The sequence below is a fragment of the Xenopus laevis genome, chromosome 1S, assembly GCF_017654675.1.
Source record: "Xenopus laevis strain J_2021 chromosome 1S, Xenopus_laevis_v10.1, whole genome shotgun sequence".
NCBI classification, from domain to species: Eukaryota; Metazoa; Chordata; class Amphibia; order Anura; family Pipidae; genus Xenopus; species Xenopus laevis.
In genome coordinates, this window is record NC_054372.1 from 188,807,448 (window position 1) to 188,820,231 (window position 12,784).

The following is a 12,784-nucleotide window of genomic DNA, read 5'->3' on the forward strand; positions in this document are numbered from 1 at the left end:
AATGGATAAGACTGGGCTCTTGTTAATCCTAATGCATTTAAGTGTTTGGATTTGGGTTTTTTCAGGGATTTACATTCAGCAAGTGCTGTTTCCGACTGTCATTCATTTAAAGGTAGGGCCTGTTTCATTCATTTAGAGACAAGGGCCGGTACCTATAGTCTGTCAATTTCATCCTTGTAACCTGCTTTGCCCCCCCCCTTAAACACCACTCAAAATATAATGACCACATTGGTGAAAAGCCATTATCAAGATTCATCCACTTCATTGTTGGAGGATGCTGGGAGTTGTAGTTTAGAACTGCTGGAAGAATAAGTGTTTAAAATCTTTGATATTCAAATATGTTGGACATATAAGCTAACACTCCATTTGACTGATCCATTTATGAATCTGAAACGCAGCAGTTCTATAAAAACAGAAACTTTTGTATAATGCATCAGGATTTGTATAGGACATGCAAGTGTATATAATGGGTATTGATTGTTTATTTCCAAACAGGCGACCAGGTCTAGTAAATCAATTGGATATTTGCATTCAGACAATTAAACAGTATTGCTACCATCTGATTGGTTACTAGACCCCCAAGTAAATGTTGCAACTTTAATTACATTTCCCCATCAAAGGTAATTATGAAGTGATCTGTCCCCACTGCTTAATGTTCTGGTCTTTGAATTGTATAAATGATAAGCAGTTTGCAACCAGAGCATTTTTGCACAATTACTGCTATTCTTGGACTTGCCCTCTAATGACTGGGGCTTAGGTCAGGCCAGGTATGTGTAGGTGTGGTTTAATGGAGAGGGCGTTGCTTTTCCATTTGGCAATGTTGGGAATGTCTCCGTGACTCCAGTCATTTAAGGTACATTAATATCATTTCTGAAATAATCAAGTTTATCTTCACTATCCCTCTCTCAGCATCTGTTTCTCATCATTCTCTCTTCATGCAGCAGTTGGGTGTCATATAATCATTGACAGTTAGATCCAATATATCTTATAGGGGGCTCATTTCCTAGCAGATGAATTAGAGCTCACTCAAATAACTGATTCCAGTACAAACACAATCTAACAAAATAACTGCCTTTTGCACAAATCCTGCATGTAGAGAGACATGGTGTCTGGTGATTTTAATAGAGTGAGCTCTAATACATCTTCTAGGCAAAAGGAGCCCCCCTATAAGATATATTGGATCTAACTGTCAATGAATATCTGACACCCAACTGCTGAATGAAGACAGAATGAGGAGAAACAGATGCTGAGAGAGGGATAGTGAAGATAAACGTGATTATTTCAGAACCAATGCAGAATATTTAATTAATTGTATTTAAAAAGTTTATTATTTCAGTATGCTGAAGCCTTATATGAAATTTTCATTTTCGCGATAGTTTCCCTTTAATATTTTGTTTTATTCAGTGCTGCACTGGTGCATTAATCCAAATATTTTAGAGCATCCTATATTAATTCCCTGGCAGGGTTTAGAGACCCTGCTCTCAAATACTCTTCACGACCCTAATGTCCCTCATTCTCTGTCTCTAGTCACCTGTGGCATTAAATCTACAATCGCCAGTGTACCCTGCGCAATTGGCACAGCATAGAAAACAACACTGTCTGATTTTTCCAGCCCCAGTTTGATTGTGTCTGCCCATTAGACTGGGCAATGGGTGCTGCAGTGGGTGACTTTGCCAACGAGTGGAACTGAACTCATGTGCTCTCTTCTCAATTTCTTGCTTGTTTGCCTTTTTCACTTTTGTACCAGACATCGCTGGCTCTGTGCATTTTATTTTTTGTATATTTTAAGGATAAATTGGTTTATGGTGTATTTTCTGGGCAGTGCTGGCTGTGGCAGGGAAGGGGTTAATGAGGGCTCATGCAGTGGGGTAGGTGTGGCTGGTGTGAGCCTGTGGTTGTTGCTGCTGCTGCGGGGGAAGTAAGTGAAGGCACCACAGCGGAGGCAGCATGTGTGTATCACTCCGACCCCGTCAGCCTGAGATGTGGGGAAACCAGACTGGATCCCTGCAGCGGATACCCTAGGATTATGCCAAGGGCCACCAGAGATCTATGGCTTCTGTCTGTATCGCCTCGGAGGGACACTAAAAGGCTTCAGCCTTAAAAAACAAAAAAAAAAGGCACTAAAGGGTAAGTGCAGGTAAACTGTGATTGCTCTCATGCACCGGGGACTCCCTGTGCGACTGTAGCTCTCTGTCTGTTGCTTCTCCTGCCCTGGACACCCACTTCCCCCCCCGGCATCTTTCTTATAGTTTCTCCCAGACCTGACACTTCTTAGAAATTTGGGTCTGGTTTGCAGCCTGTCCCTGAATAGTAATTTGGGGGATAGTTAGACTTTAATGGTTATTTTGTGTTATGAATCCTGTTTTTTAACGCTGTACCTTATCCCAGGATAAGACTTGGGGATGAATATCAATTATTTCTCTGTAATGAAGGTGTGGGGGGGTCTGGGCACAGGATGGGCCATAAAAGGGGGGCTGAATTGACAAAAATAGGCAAAAGTTAAGTATTTTGGGACACAGCTGACACAGGAATAGCATGGAGCAGTGTGAGCCCTTGTGCATTGCAAATTGTGTCTATAGAGGGCACTAGTGAGCCTCCGGCAGGCAAGGGCTTATAATAATAATTTATGCTCAGAAACTGACCCCAGTGCAGAATACAGTCTTTTCTCTGCAAATCCTTCCAGCGTAATATAGAAACAAAATTTTGTACGTGTATGGGATCGATTATCCAGAAACCCATTGTCCAGAATGCTCTGAGGAAAAAGCTGGCTCCCATAGACTTCATTATAATCAAATAATCCAGAATTTAAAAAATGATTTCCTTTTTTCTCTACAGCAACAAAATGATGATACCTTGTACTTGTACCCGACTAAGATATAATTAATCCTTATTAGATTATTAGGTTTATGTAATGTTTACATGATTTTTTAGTAGATTTAAGGCATGAAGATCCAAATAATGGAAAGAACATTATATGGAAAACCCCAGGTGCCAAACATTCTGGATAACGGGTCCAATACCTGTACTGTCACAAAAAAGGGAATCCGACTTCAGGTATCTTATGACTACATAGGAATCGGGTATTGCTGTTTTTGACACCTGACACAATATACTTTAGCTGACTGATAGACTTGAAGGACTAAGGATTTCCAGGGTTACAAATCACTTTTAAAAAAAATGAATTGTTTGGAAAGTTACCTAGAATGATATTTTCTTTCATTATTAATTGGGGGATTGGGGTGTTCCCCTTTACAGAACTGTTTTACTGTGTGGTTCATTAGGTTCGACAGCAGTTAACACCTGAAACGACCATACTATCCTATAAAGCGCATATATACTGTAGCTAACGTGGCAGCGTCACTTAATCATAATATTCAGTGACAAAGAGAAAAGCATCGGCAAAAGGCTGAAATGAGGCAGATGCAGGTGAATCATTCAAAAACCATAAAATATACCAATTTGAGAAGTTGCTATGAACGTTTTTTTTTAAGTTTGTAAATCAGGTTTTATGGTTCGCTTCCCCTTTAAATAGGAAGAAGCAGCAGAATAGCAGGAAAAAAGCCACGTTTTATGAACAATGAAAAATGTAGCAATATGAGCACAGTTGTGAGTCAGGGTAGAAACTGCAGGTGCACTGGGGCTCACACATATATTTATTGACTCACTGTGATTAAAGGAGAACTTAACCCTAAAAACAAATATGGCTAAAAATGGCATATTTTATATAGTGAACTTATAGGCTAAAGTTTCAGTTTGTCAATAGCAGCAATGATCCAGGACTTCAAACTTGTCACAGGGGGTCACCATCTTGGAAAGTGTCTGTGACACTCACATGCTCAGTGGGCTCTGATTGGCTGTTGAGAAGCTAAGCTTAAGGCTCGTCACTAATTATCCAGCAGAAAATGAGGTTTGTCTGATGCTACAGGGCTGATTATTCAATTCTGATGCAGAATCCACTGACTTTTGAGTTGCCATGTAATTAGAATCTGGAATAATTACTAATCAGCCTCATTTCTTCCCCTTCCCATGCTGGTCTCTGTAACCCTTTCCATGCTGGGACTTGCTGATAACCTTATAACCCTATGGATTATGGCTGGGAATAGATAATTACTTATGGCGCATGAGATGATTAGGAGCTATAGTTCATCAACATCTGAACATTCTAAATTTTAGTTAGGGGTTCATTATTCCTTGTCCTGCCCAAAAACACAACCAGCACTTGAATTCTCAGTGCTCTGGAACAGTTGGGAAATAGAAATTCTGATTCGGGTCAAAACCCAAGTCACATGGGATGTGAAAGAAAAGGAAAAACAAGAAGCTGAATGTGACGGAGACGATGACCTTCTATACGTTTCCCCTGCTGCTTCCTGTTTAGTTTGTCTCCGCTCATCAATTCTACGTGATCCCATGTCTGATCCTTTAGTCTTGGTCTTCCTGCCTGTGACTTAAACTCCAACAAACACATGAACCCTCTGCCCCCTGATAGACATGGCTGGATCTTGGAGGATCTTGTCCCTAGTCCCAACTGCAGCAGCTGTGCCCATAAGTGGGAAACAAAGATGGGCTACCTTCATCCCTTCATCTTTAAAGGAGAAACAAACCCTTAATAAAAAAAACCCTATCCCCCCTACCCTACATAGACCTCCCTCCCCTACATTGACCCCCCTCTTCCTCCCAGTGCAGATTCTTTCCAGTGGAGTTCACGGGTGACATCTTCAGCCGCTTCGGTAATCTTTGGAATGAGACCGGCGCTTCGTAAATTTTCGTGAGTTTCGGCACATGCGCAGTTGTCATGAAGCAGAAAATTGCTCCAACTGTGCATGTAATGAAGATTACCGAAGAGAAGAAGATGGCGCCCCGTAAACGCTGCTGGACAGAATCTGCACCGAGGGGTAAGTAAAGAGGGGCATTTGTCCGGGCGGGCAGCTAGGCTGGGGGGAAGGAGGGAGATCTAGGGATTGTTTCTCCTTTAAGGGTGGTGGCACACCTGAATATCCGGAGGCGATTAGTCGCCCATCGACAAATCTCTTCTTCAGTCGACTAATCTCCGCGAAATGCGATTCACATTCTTGCTGGTGGGATGGCGTACGGATCGCCTCGGTTTTCTGAAGTCATCCGACGTTTCCTCGTGAGGCAATTTTAGGTGACTTCGGAAAATGAAGAGATCCGAATGCCGTCCCACCGGCGATTCACAACCCTGCTGAGAAGGCATTTAGAGGAGATTAGTCGCCCGAAGGAGAGATTTGTCGCTGCATGACTAATCTCCCCCAAATCTTCAGGTGTGCCACCACCCTAAAAGGGTATTTCACTTAACTTTTAGTATGTTACAGAATGGCCATTTCTCAGCACCTTTTTAATTGGTCTTCATGATTTATTGGTTAGTGCCTTTTTTTTCTGGCTCTTTCCAGCTTTCAAACGGAGGTCATTGACCCCATCTAAAAAAACAAATGCTCTATAAGGCAACAAATGTATTAGTATTTCTACTTTGTATTCCTCGTCTTTCTACTCGGGCCCCCTTCTATTCATATTCCAGTCTCTTATTCAAATTAAAGCATGGTTACTAGGGTAATTTGGACCCTGGCAACCAGAGTGCTGAAATTGCAAACTGTAGAGCTGCTGAATAACTCAAACACAGCAAATAAGAAAAACCAATTGCAAATTGTGTCAGAATATCACTCTCGACATCATATTGAAAATTAACCCAAAGAAATTGAGCAGCTATGACATTGTAAAACTGATGAATTAATCAAGGGGAGTAAGTTAAGTGTGCACAGTTGTATTTGTATACTGTCTGTATTTGCTCCGTGCTAATGGAAAATCAAGACTCCTTGAAGGACCACTATTGCCATAAGACATGTTGTCTAGTTATGGTGAGATGATCCTTCTCAACTTCTAACAGCTCTATTTTTTTCTGCATGATTGATCTTGTACTAGTAATGGCAAACACACGCCACTCTAGTGCAGTGGGTCCCAAACTATGGCTATTTCCCCCCAGGAGCAGTGGTAGGGGGGCTCAGCAGGAAGGTCAGTTTGGGAGATCTTTGAGAATGATTTTATTATTTTAGATAATCCTGGAAACCCAACTTGAAGGTCACCTAGGGTGAGATTTGGGATGAACACGTATTTTCTGTCCTAGATATTCTTGGAACAATGGCTGGGTGGCTTATACACCAACATTTTCCTATATCTATGACCTTGTTGTGAGCTAAGGGGTTCTACTACCCAGGATTGAACCTCCACTCTAAGCTGAAAACCACAACCACTGGTTCTAGGGTTCCAGCGGTTATCCGAGACAATTTGCCCTTTAAGGACAGTGGCTCATGGCCCTGGGTAGTGTGTTTTTGAAAAATACAACTAGAGATCAACACCAACCACTTCTCAGCATCTGTTTTTTTTGCCACTTTTGGTTCTTTGATTCTTACATGATTTACACATTGGCACATGGATATAAGTTATTTGATCAGGTAATGAAAACGTGGCTATACCAGTCATCAAGCTGAACCACAAATATCTAAGGGGGTGAAAACTGTTCTCCCCTAATCTCAGTATCTCAGATCTTGGTATCTAGGCTTGCACCCCTCATGTCCTAGGCCAGACCAACTAATCACGGATGGGTGGGGGGTGAGAGGACAGGGGGCCAGTTAGTGGGATATTGGGCCAATTCATATAGCCTTGGGCAGCAATACTACTTGGCCTGGCTCTGTTTCAAGGTAGTACTCGCTATAATAACTGCATTGTCGCTCCCAGTTGCTTTATTGTCTTCTGCACAGGTTCTTGTGTCTCTCACCATTTAACCAGGCAATGGTTCAAGCAACATCCTTCAAGATAAAAAGATAAAGAGTCCAGGGACTGGTCCCATTGCCGTTTTGGAGCCAAGAAGAACTTTTTTCCCCCCTCTGAGGCAAATTGGAGAGGCTTCAGGTGGGGTTTTTAACCTTCCTCTGGATCAACTGGCAGTTAGGCAGGTTAAAATAGAGTTAAAAGGTTGAACTTGATGGATTTGTGTATTTTTTCGTTATTGTGTTCTTAGGGCAGAGACACCTGGTCAAATTAGGGGAGATTAGTCGCCCGGCAACAAATCTCCTATTCTTGGGGCGACTAATCTCCCCCTGAACTGCCTCCCCGTCTTTGCGCCGGGTGACTTCGGAAAACGAAGCGCTCCGAGTGCCATTCCACCGGAGATTTATAGTTCGGGGAGATTAGTCGCCTCGAAGAAGAGATTTGTCGCCGGGCGATTAATCTCCCCAATTCTGACCGTGTGTCTCTGCCCTTACAATGAATGGGCATAAAATTAGGGGGCAGAAGGGCCCAGTGGGATCTTGATTGATGTGTACTTTCAGTATATCTTTTCAAAACTTACTGCTATCTGGATTTGGGGCACCCTTTACAGATTTGGGTGTGTGGCCAGTAATTTTTAGTTAAGATACTGACCTGAAAAGAATGATAGGTTATCTGGGCGAACAAATGCACATTGGCCTTAACACACAAAACAAATTGCCCTCCAAACTGTTGTTCAACTACAACGCCCAGCACCTCCCTCGCAGATGAGAGATGTCTCTGGCGTGTCTGTGCTCTGGGGCAGATCGTGTCTCACCCTTTCTGTGGTTTATGGGGAATTTCTCATTTCCAGCTTTGCGGTATAATAGCATCGCTCTGAGCAAATATTTTAGATTTCAGGCTATTTGGAGAGCGGTCAGAGCACGATGAAAGGGCCCGGCACAATAAATAATTGTAATGTTTGCTTTGCCCCAGGGCTTTCTAATGAATTGCTCTTTATGGAGAAGCGTGCAGGAAATCTATACCTGTGTGTATGTTCTTCTCATCCCCAAACAGATATTATGGCAGCTTATATCATATTCCTGTGCAGGGGACAAAGAGAAGAGTGGAAATGCTCTATTAATATTTTATATAGAAGAAGAAATTCACTTTCAAAGTCACTTATTTCTGCAAATATATTTGTTTTAGTTTCAAAGGATTTCACCTTGCAACTTTTTTTCAATTATTCTTTGTGGTTAGTGTTCAGCAGCTCCCAGATTGGAATTTGTATTCTTATAATCCAGTTGCTAGAGGCCCGTTTACCCTAGTAACCAGACATTATAATGCCCTTGTATTATCCATTCAGGTTGAGCTTGGCTGTGCCCTGTAACATCCCTGTAAATAATTCCCAAATCCGAAAAGTATAGAGCTACCTGCATGACCAAGGACAGCGCCAACCATTGATGAGGTTCTCTGAACTGACCCACAAAAGCCAGTTCTGCAAACAATGGAGGTTTCAGAGTGTTTGAGGATTGATATCTTTGTCGTAGGGTTACCGTATGTGTTGACTCATACAGCAGCAATCAGGCTCAAATCAATTGGGTGATATTTGCTTGGAGTCTCCAATAATGATTCCTGGCTCTAGATTAAATGTCAGTTTATTTGATTTTACTGTTAATTATTTTTCATTTTTTTGTACAAATCGAAGCTTTTATTTTCTATATCCATTGCTATGTCGCTTTTTCTTTCTAAAGCCCTCCCACACGCTGTTCCCAAATGGAATTGAAACAGATGATTTACACTTATTCTAAAGAAAGGGATAGATAAATATTTAATTTAATGAAATACCATGTGTAGGGGATTAGGGGAAGTCAAATGACTGTGAGTTTGCCGATCCCCTCGCTTCAGCCCACATCAACCAATCACATGGCTCGTTCCCTTCCTTACAATAAACTCTAACTTCAGCCCCTCTGCGTGGGACTTCCCTGTTTCTCGGGCGTAACGGCGGATTATTTTGGTGCTTAAGGGAAAGGGTTTGTTTCTGTTGCCACCACGAGGGCCCCTGCTGAGGTAGGTCGCTCTTATTTCTGCATTCGGGTTTAACTTTATGGTTCAGCCCTTCAGGAAATGAAATGTTTATAATAATCACATGTCAAAAGTTCAGAAACTCCCAGCATCCTCGGCTGGTCCCAAAGGGATTGTAGTTCACAGTCACTGGATCAATGCAGTTAGTCAGGTTGGTTTTTATCTACCTTTTCTGTTTGTATTCGTTTAATGAGAATATTAACAGGGAATACATTATGTACCGCTATTTGTCTTACCAACACTTAGAATTAAAAATTGTTACTAGGGGGTGCTTACTCAATTTCATCTTCCCCCAGTGGATTTGGGCTCAGTTCTCCTCTGATAGACCATTTTAATTTGCTACAAATTAATATATTGTAGAGGTATGTGATCCGGTATCCGGAAACTCGTTATCCAGAAAGCTCATCTCCCGTAGAGTCCATTTTAAGCAAATAATTCAGGATTTGAAAAATTGATTTCCTTTTTCTCGGTAATAAGAAAACAGTAGCTTGTACTTGATCTAAACTAAGTAGGGATGCACCGAATCCAGGATTCGGTTCGGGATTCGGCCTTTTTCAGCAGGATTCGGATTCGGCCGACTCCTTCTGTCCGGCCGAACCGAATCCGAATCCTAATTTGCATATGCAAATTAGGGGCGGGGAGGGAAATTGCGTGTCTTTTTGTCAGAAAACAAGGAAGTACAAAATGTTTTCCCCTTCCCACCCCTAATTTGCATATGCAAATTCGGATTCGGTTCGGTATTCGGCCGAATCCTTCATGAAGGATTCGGGGGTTCGGCCGAATCCAAAAAAGTGGATTTGGTGCATCCCTAAAACTAAGATATAATTACTCCTTATTGGAAGGAAAACAATCGTATTGGATTTTTTAGTAGACTTAAGTTATGCAGAAGGTTCCGGAAAACCCCAGTGAATATTCTGGATAACAGGTCCCATACCTGTTCCTTGTTTGTGACAGAATGGGTGACCCATTGCTACCCACTGACCCTCCCGACCTATAGGGTTAAAGACTCTGGTGTAAACTACCGTCCTTCTAATTTTTCTATAGCGGATATGCCAGTCTGTGTTCCGCCAGTCTGTTTTCTTCCAGTCTGTTTTCTTCCAGTCTGTATTCTGCCAGACTGTATTCTGCCAGTCAGTTTTCTGCCAGTCAGTTTTCTGCCAGTCAGTTTTCTGCCAGTCAGTTTTCTGCCAGTCTGTTTTCTGCCAGTCTGTTTTCTGCCAGTCTGTGTTCTGCCAGTCTGTGTTCTGCCAGTCTGTGTTCTGCCAGTCTGTGTTCTGCCAGTCTGTGTTCTGCCAGTCTGTGTTCTGCCAGTCTGTGTTCTGCCAGGCGGTGTTCTGCCAGGCGGTGTTCTGCCAGGCGGTGTTCTGCCAGGCGGTGTTCTGCCAGGCGGTGTTCTGCCAGGCGGTGTTCTGCCAGGCAGTGTTCTGCCAGGCGGTGTTCTGCCAGTCTGTGATCAGCCTTGTAATGGGCCATAGGCTAAAGAGAATGTGAAAGCACTCCTTGTGCCGGCGAGCTGGAATGGGTATAGCTATTGTTTGCCAGAATGGGAAGGTGTCGCACGCAGGAACAGGCTTGTTGAGACAAGTTGACACTGAAATCGTAGAATCTCCAATTATAATTAAAGAGAATCATAATTAGTCACCTGCTTGGGGAATAAAACCCACACAATTAACAGGAACTTGTTTAAATATTTGCCTCCTGAGAAATAAAAGAAGAAAAAAAGAAAAATACAGCTTTGACACTGAAATGGTACAAGTGTCCTTACCAATTGTTTTCACTTTTCAGTAAGTATTAAGGTTAACTGAAGCCCCTGAAGAGTTAATTGTGCATAGATTTACCTTGCAGAGGTGCATCAGTCCTATGTCGTCCATTTATCTGCTGTAAATCTGCACTGCTATATCTGCTGCAAAGGGCCATGTGTTTTCTTATCCAGCTGTTTTACCGGTATTTCGCCGAATTCGAGGGTTCGGCCGAATCCAAAATAGTGGATTAGGTGCATCCCTATCTGGAAACCCGTAAACCAGAAAGCTCCAAATTACGGAAAGGCTCCCATTGTATCCAAATAATCCCCGTTTTCTCAGTAATAATAAAACAGTAAATTGTACTTGATCCCAACTAAGATATAATTAATCCTTATTGGAAGCAAAACCAGCCTATTGGGTTTATTTAATGTTTAAATAATTTTCTAGTAAGTAGGAAGATCCAAATTACGGACAGACACGTTATCCGGAAAACCCCAGGTCCCAAGCATTCTGGTCCCATACTTCTATATATTTTCATTTATTTGCCTCCTTCTTCTTCTGACACTTTCCAGCTTACAAATGGGGGTCACTGACCCCATCTAAAACACAAATGCTTTGTAAGGCTATGAATGTATTGTTATTGTTACTTTTTAGTATTCCTCTTACTAATCAAGCCTCTCCTATTCATATTCCAGTCCTATTCAGACCCTAGCAACTGGATTGCTGAAATTGTAAGCTGTGGAGTAAAAAGTGAATTAACTCAAAAATGACAAATAATAGACTGATTGCAAATTGTCTGACTATCACTCTCTACAACATACTAAAAGTTAATATTAAGATGAACAACCCCTTTAACAAACCAGGAGCATAACGATCTCCCAAGACACTGTCTCAAAAAATCCAAAACCCAGAGAAAACGAAAGGATAAATGGCAATTGCATTTACAAATAACTTTAAAGGAGAAGGAAAGCTACGAAGGCAGTTTGTTGCCAATAGATTAGCCAAAACAGTACAATCTAGAACACCATTTTTATTCTTTAGAATGCTTTACCATACCGGAGTAAACAGCTCTAGACAGTGTCTCTGTTTGTTTGGGATAGCAGCTGCCATATTTCCTTGCTGTGACATCACTTCCTGCCTTGAGCTCAGATTACATAGTAGACCGATAGTCAGCGCAACGATTTTCACTCCTTTAAAGGGGTGGTGCACGTCGACCAGTGGCCACTTTCCACTGGCACCACAAATCAGCAAGAACTTCAGGACAGCACCAACAAAACTCTTTATATTTAAAACGCCTTTATTCATCCTTCAAAGGGGCATCACTGCAACGTTTCAGGCCAAATGGCCTTTTGTCAAGTCCTGAAGTTCTTGCTGATTTGAGCTCAGATTACATCAGGGAGGGGAGGAGGGAGGGGGAGAGAAGCAAACTGAGCATGCTCAAGCCCAAGCCCTGGAGGTTTATGCTGAAAACAGGAAGTCTGATACAGAAGCCCATGAGTACACAATAGAAGGAAAGAAATGTGGACTCAGAGCAGCATTACTTTGAGGGTTTACTGGTGTATTTATATAGACCTTTCTGAAAAAGCTTACTTTCTTTTAACCTTTCCTTCTCCTTTAAAACCTTCATAAAATGAATAGAAATGGGAATATTGCTTAGAATATATATGAATGTGGCGGGTTCCTACATAACATTTCTACATAACAGCGGGACTGTGTTCTCCGAGAATGATCTCTGGTCCCCCAGGGGTTAATTATCTGGACTGCTTGAGAATGACACAGTATTCCCCCTGTGTGGAACTTATGAGAATGCCATTTGATCTGCCTTCTATACAGGTCATATTAAGGCTGTCAGAGGGAATAACGGAGCATTTCCTCACACAAACTCATTCATGGGAATAAATCAGACTTTACTTTAAAGCAGTAGTTTTGAAACTTTCTTTGGTCAGGACTGCCAAGTGATTCAACCTTGACAAATATAAGTGCAAATATATCAAAATGTAGTTCTATCCATCATCCTGCTTTGGTTGAAGTATCTGTGACTTTTCATTCTGTATTTCACCCTAATTTGACGAGATATGACTTCAAGGAGACCCCCTAGGGCAGCAAAAGAGAAAAAGTATCAATGTATAAATGTCTTATGGCCAGGGCTGCAAATCCATGAGATGAGCTGAGAACCTTGATTCAGGCGGCAGCGAATGGCC

General features: G+C 42.0%; 1 protein-coding gene across 5 annotated transcripts in view; it reads left to right on the plus strand.

Moving 5' to 3' along the window:
• Positions 1-12,784, plus strand: part of pdzd2.S (PDZ domain containing 2 S homeolog) — a 200,281-nt gene that overhangs the window by 97,808 nt on the left and 89,689 nt on the right. The window contains exon 1 of one of the 5 annotated variants that reach the window (XM_018244543.2): positions 1,929-2,127. The exons of the other annotated variants lie outside the window; for them this stretch is intronic. The gene's annotated coding sequence lies outside the window, so the exon portion shown is untranslated. Of the gene's footprint in view, positions 1-1,928; positions 2,128-12,784 lie in introns of those variants that run through there. 5 annotated transcript variants of the gene reach the window in all.